Below are 6,196 nucleotides of genomic sequence, written 5' to 3'. Positions count from 1 at the left end.
TTCATGACATATATTTCTGAATAAATAAATGAAGCCCCATGTGTAGTACTGTGTATTGTAAAACTGATCACTATCCTTTTATTTCATTAGGGGCTGGATACAGGATAAGAAGCCTTCTGGGAGATAAAGAAGCATGACAAGACCATGCAAATAATTATGAATGGAACCATACACTAACAAAGTGAATGGGTCTCCACATCGTTAAAGTCCCTGAAAGGGTCAAAAAAACGAGGAGGTCAAAAGTAGACAGCATCGTCAATACACTTGGGCAAGGGGTTTTTGCAATGGAAAATACCTTTGAAGGACTAATACTTGAATTGGCATGTTTAAGTCATTTTGGCAACCAGAACTGCAACCCTGTCACCTGAATAAGATACTGCTGCTCTCGCAGAACAAAAGAACCATTAACGACACCAACTAACCCGTGTAATTCTCATTTATACCTTTTTATTACCTTCCATATACTCTGTGTGATACATTACCCATTCCATTAATTGTTAACATACACGCAAGTCAAGATCTTTTATTATGCGAGGTCATCAGTCAATGATAACAGAGATATTGATGAATTAGTCTTCTCATCAGAAGTTGAGCAACATTTCCATTCAAGATGATACATGGACCTTTAAAACATACTCAATAATATTGAGTCTCAGTCTTCCGTTGCTTTTTTCTGAATGTGCATTTAGACCTTTACACATCTATTTAGTCATCCATTCATTAAACATTCAGCATTTTCTACTCATAGCACCAGAGCCATGGTCTTATTCATCATTGTACCCTTATTGCAAGGACCTAGAACATCGTAGAATCTCAATAAACTCTTAGGATTCAAAATAAATGAATGAGGATGTGGTAGGAAGAATTCTAACATGGCCCCCACGACCTTCATCCCCTGATGTTACTCTGTTGATAATGTTACCTTACATGGAAAAGGGATCTTGCAGATGTAACTAAGGCTAATAATTAGTCAACCTTAAGACAGGGAGATTATATGGTGACCATGTAATATTTTAATCTCCCCTTACCTTAAAAACAAACATAGCAACTAAATAGAAAAAACAAAACTCATGGACAACATTGAATTAAAAAAAAAAAAAAAAAAAAAGGCAGGTAACAAAGCATCTCTACAAACCTCATATTTCAGGCGGGAGGGTGGAGATGAGAGCCCCAAGTCCTCATGGGTCAGACTCTGCCCAGAGGAAGCGGAGGTTAGAAATGGAGTGTACAGATTTAAGAATAGGAGAAACCCTAAATAGCCAACAGGAACTTAATGAGAAACAGTGGGCCAGCTGAGGTGGTAGGCAAAGATGGGGCTGCCACGACCGCTCTAAGAGCCCGTGAGTGCAAGAGGCCAGTATGAGTCCTGAAAGGGGCAGGAGCGGTCCAGGCTACAGGGGCCCTCAGTGACAACTGCCAAAGGCCCCCGCCAGGACCAGGCTCCATACTGAGAAGAAGCTCCTGGAAAGAAAATCCAAATTAAAGGTAATAAATAAAAGTGTGGAGTTGGGGGAGTCTGGAATAACAGCCAGAGAAATCTTAGAAATCAAGCCACCATTTGTGCATACTATATGAAGACAGATGAGGAAGCTCTGTGTGATTAGAAAAATTGCCCTGAACCACATTTCCTTTAAAAGTTCGGGATAACTAATTTCACATAGAAATGACAACAGAAAAGTATTGAGGTCAGATCTCTCGCAACATTACAAGAGGAAAAAAGAGAAGTAAAAACCAATAACATGCTTATAGAGATGAAAGCACGCCAGAAAGATATGCCCACAAACAGATCAAAACTGTAGCATACTACATTATACAATAAAATTATACAAGACCTGAAAACACAGCACAAATCAGAATTCAATTGCTTAGAAATGAGGTGAAAGAACATGAGAAATATTTAGAAATAAAAAATCATTTAAAAAATGAAATCTAAGCTAGAAAAAACTACAAGATTAAAAATGTGATAAATACAAGAGAGAATTAATACAATATACAGTGCCTGAACATAATGAAAATTTTTTAAATAAAAAATTTAAAAATTAAAAAGAAGCAAGAAAATAAAAAATTCAAGGGAAAGTGGAAATACTGAAGATAGGCAGAGAAGGTTCAAAAATAGATGGTAAAAAAACCAATGCAAGGGAACAGAACAAATACTGAGATACATAATTTAAGAAACTTTCCTGAAATTGAAAAAATATATTTGAAACTGCCTATGGAAAGAGTCCCCCAGGTACCTGAGAATAGTAACCTGGAATGACAGTCTCCAAGAAATAAAATCTATGGGACTTTAAAACTAATGAAATCTATTGGACTTTAAAGCAAAAGAAATATTAATTGGACATTTAGGTAAAAAGAAAATATTATTTACTAAAAAATATCGACATCAAACTTTTGGAAAGCAACACCGTATGCCAGTAGAAAATGGAGTCCCATACTTATTCAAGGGAAGAAATTGTGAGTCGAGGATTTTATAACTAGCAAAACTGACTTCCAATTACACAGGGCACAGAGCATAATCAGCATGCAAGAACTCAGAGTAAAAATCAGAACACCTATAACCCTCAAATTTCAAATGAGAGGGTGGGGACAAGAGGCACAGGTCCTGGGTGGATAAGACTACAAAAGATGCGAAGCAAAAATATTTGCATTGCTGTAATCTGAATGTTTGTGTCCCTCCAAACAAAATTCATATATTCATACACACACACACACACACACATATATGTGTGTGTGTGTGTGTGTGTGTGTAAACTTTTATTTTAGACAAGTTTGTTATATAGGTAAATTACATGTTGCGAGGGTTTGGTGTACAGATTATTTCATCAACCAGGTAATAAGCATAGTACCTGATAAGTAGTTTTTCTATCCTCTTCCTCCTCCCACCCTCCACCTTCAAGTAGGCCCCAGTGTCCATTGCTGCCTTCTTTGTGTCCATATGTACTTAATGTTTAGCTCCCTCTTATAAGTGAGAACATGCAGTATTTGGTTTTCTGTTCCTGTGCCAGTTTGCTTAGGATAATACCCTCCAGCTCCATCCATGTTTCTGCAAAGGACATGATCTCGTTCTTCTTTATGGCTGTGTAGTATTCTATTTGAAATACCATCTTAAAAGAGGGAAAGGAAGGCTTCGCTTCCTCCAGATCTGGGACAGAAAATGTAGAAGATGAGTTTAGAACATCTTGTCATACCAAACAGTGAAAGACCTATCAGACTTCAGGGTCATCTCAAAAAGACTCAAAAGCCATATTGAAAAGGCTCTCACTGGCAAAAGTGGGATAACTTGAGCTTTGATTAGGCTAATACATGCCATGGATTGAAATTCCTTACATACCTTATTATGTTATAATGAGGCAAGTAATAATAACAGCAATAGAGAATCAATGCAGTATCTCAAAAACTGATAAAGAAAAATAATGAAGACTTCACCTGTTTTTCCTATATGAACTTTGAGGAACTCAAATGAAAGATGAGGCAAAGTATTTCTTTCTAAAAGTATTGCAAGTTATACATAAAAAAGAATTGATTCAATCAGAATGTCAGCATTTTGAAAATCATCATAAATGATCACATCTAGGCATCATCCCTTGGCAGCTGTGGCATCTCAGAAAGAAAAATGAACAGACGTTCTACGCCTACTGCTGAGTGAACACACACAGTCAAGCCTTGCCAGAGGGATTGAACCCAAGTCTGATTAAGTCTCTGAGTTCAGCTGTCAATTTGCAGGAGGTACAGCAAACAGAAGAGCTTGCTAAGCTGCACCAAGAGGATGCAACCGCAAAATCTAGAGTGGAAACTATAGGTTCAATGGCCTGTGTCTTCCACAAATAAACTGCAAGGAAAATAAAGGGCTAGAAGGTGAGCCTATAGATTAAATGAGATTTAAAAGACATACAGAGAAAAGGCAAGAGTAAACTATAGTGTTTAGGAATGAACACTTGGATAATAAAACTATCTTAAAACTCAAGGAAATTACCACTGTGAAAGTCAAGACCAGGGGTCAGCAAACTTTTTCTGTGGTAAATATTTTTTAAGCCTTTGAGGACCAGGCAGTCTCTGTTACAGCCACTCAACTCTGCCATTGCAGTGTGAAAGCAGCCACAGACAAGTCAAGGAATGCCTGGGTGTCGCTGTGTGCCAATAAAACTTTATTTGTAAAAACCGCTGTCAAGCCAATTCCTCGTCAAGATCATGCTTACTTTGGGGAAAGGAAGTGAACTGGGGTTGGGATGGAATACACAAAGGTGTTTCTTTGCCAGCAAAGCTCTCGTTTTTGAGCTGGGTGGCTGTTTTGGATATTCAGCTTATATTGCCCATTAAACTATATAATTCTCTCATGTGACTTTCAGTATCTGTACTTTATTTTAAAAAAAAAAAAAAAGGAAATTCAAGTGATTTGTGCAGGGACAGAATAAAGATCTGCTATTCAGTGTTCTTATGAAGGATAAAAATTGTCTTCCCTACATGTAATGCTTTTTCTTCACAGAAGAAAAAGCTTTGATTAGGCTAATACATGCCATGGATTGAAATTCCTTATATACTTTATCATGTTATAATGAAGCAAGTAATAATAACGCCAATAGAGAATCAATGCAGTATCTCAAAAACTGATAAAGAAAAATAATGAAGACTTCACCTGTTTTTCACAGAAGCTGTGTGAGTCGTATGAGTGGCGGCAAATGAGAGAGCCTGGGCTGTGGAGACACCAGAAAGATTTGATTCCCAGCTTCTCTAAATTACCAACTGCAGGGCACATTTAGGTGTTGACTTGACTGGGCCAAGTTATGCAGATATTTGGTCAATCAGTCAAAATGTCGCTATGAAGGCATTTTCTAGAACAGATAAACATTTGAATCAGTGGGCTTTGAGTAAAGCAGATGACCTTCTATAATTTACATGGGCCTCGTCCAATCTGTTGAAAGCCTTAAGAGAAATAAGACTGAGGTTCTCTGAGGAACAGGGAAATCTGTCCCCAGATGCCCTTCAGACTCCAGTCACAACATCAGTTCTCCCCTGGGGACTCCAGCTGACCAGCCTACTCTGCCAAGGTTGGACTTGCCAGCCCCACAATTGCATGGCCCAATTCCCTAAAATAAATCTCTCTCCCTCCCCCACACAATATACTGGTTCTGTTTCTCTGGAACTCTCTCTCTTTTTCTCTATTATACTTATAGATAGATAGATAGATAGATAGATAGATAGATAGATAGATAGACATATATAGAGATATATGTATATACACATATATATGGATGTAGATATAGATAAACTCTTAGATAGATAGATTCTCTTCTATATATATGTTTGTGTGTGTAGGTAGATAGATAGATAGATAGATAGATAGATAGATAGATAGATAGATAAATAGATAGAGGACATTATATTGGTTCTGTTTCTCTGGAAAACCCTTACTAATACACTAATTGTGTAACCTTGGAACAAATTACCTACTCTATGCCCCCAAGGACCCTTCAGACACCCCTCAGACTCCAGTGGCAACATCAAAATTCTTCCCTGGGACTCCAGCTGGTCAGCCTGCCCTGCGAAGTTTGGACTTGCCAGTCCCACAATTACCTGGCCCAATTCCTTAAAATATATCTCTTCATCTCTCCCTCCCCTACACATTATCATTATATTTGTTCTGTTTTTCTAGAACTTTATCTCTCTCTCTCTACACACACACACACATACACGTATATGGATATAGATGATATATATAGATTCTCTCCCTCTCTCCATATATTGCATTCTATTGGTTCTGTTGCCTTAGAAAACCCTACTAACACACTAATTGTTAACCTTGGAACAAGTTACCTGCTATCTCTGTGCTCCAGGTGCTTCATTGGTAAAGTGAGGCAATAATTGTAGTAATTATGAAAAAGTAATGTCCCAATATATTGGGAATGGCTTCCTGAGTAGAAGACAGGCTTCCCGGAGAAGGCCACCTAGATTTTCCCCCTTGTTCTGACATGGTAAGAGCAGTAGCCACCTTGTGGCCTTAAAGACAAGAACCTCATGCTAAGGATTGTGAGTGAGCAAAAGCGAAGAAGCCAGGGTCCCTGGGTGTCATCACTAAGCCATCTCACCTGGTCGTGAGAGAAAACTGCTAAATGGAACCAGAAAATTGCTGTGCTTCCACCTAGTAAATCTCACCCTAACCTTCACCTTTAGAGTCAAGCATAAGACTGTAGACAGAATA

General features: G+C 38.1%; 1 long non-coding RNA gene across 1 annotated transcript in view; it reads right to left on the bottom strand.

Moving 5' to 3' along the window:
* Positions 1–3,057: 3,057 nt before the first annotated feature.
* The window catches only part of LOC103887945, a 41,260-nt gene continuing 38,121 nt past the window's right edge, over positions 3,058–6,196 (bottom strand). The window contains exon 6 of the long non-coding RNA XR_004179115.1: positions 3,058–4,829. This is a non-coding gene — a long non-coding RNA (uncharacterized LOC103887945). The remainder of the gene's footprint in view (positions 4,830–6,196) is intronic.

Source organism: Papio anubis, chromosome 16 (genome assembly GCF_008728515.1).
Source record: "Papio anubis isolate 15944 chromosome 16, Panubis1.0, whole genome shotgun sequence".
Lineage (NCBI taxonomy): Eukaryota > Metazoa > Chordata > Mammalia > Primates > Cercopithecidae > Papio > Papio anubis.
The sequence above is the reverse complement of the archived record's forward strand: the minus strand, read 5'-3'. Positions and strand labels throughout refer to the sequence as shown.